Consider the following 323-nt stretch of genomic DNA (forward strand, 5'->3'; position numbering starts at 1 on the left):
CTTAGTTTAACTCAGTCTGTTTTCGTGCTATACATGATAGAGAGGTTTGCCCACAAAAGGTACTTGAGCCTTCCATCTCCTAAATCTCACACACTTTATATCTCTGCCCAAAATCATACCAAGTCTGTTCTTCAACTTGCCAAAAACTCTTTCATATGTAGAAAATGTCAAAATCTTTCAAACTCAAACTCTCCTCGATACTTCTGTCATCTAGCCAAAACCATCTCCAATAACTTCACTTCTTCATCTTTCCCTCCTTTATTTCATCCTGATGGCACCACTGCCATCTCTTCTGTCTCTAAAGCTGAACTCTTCTCTCAAAC

The sequence above is a fragment of the Portunus trituberculatus genome, chromosome 27, assembly GCF_017591435.1.
Source record: "Portunus trituberculatus isolate SZX2019 chromosome 27, ASM1759143v1, whole genome shotgun sequence".
Classification (NCBI taxonomy): Eukaryota; Metazoa; Arthropoda; class Malacostraca; order Decapoda; family Portunidae; genus Portunus; species Portunus trituberculatus.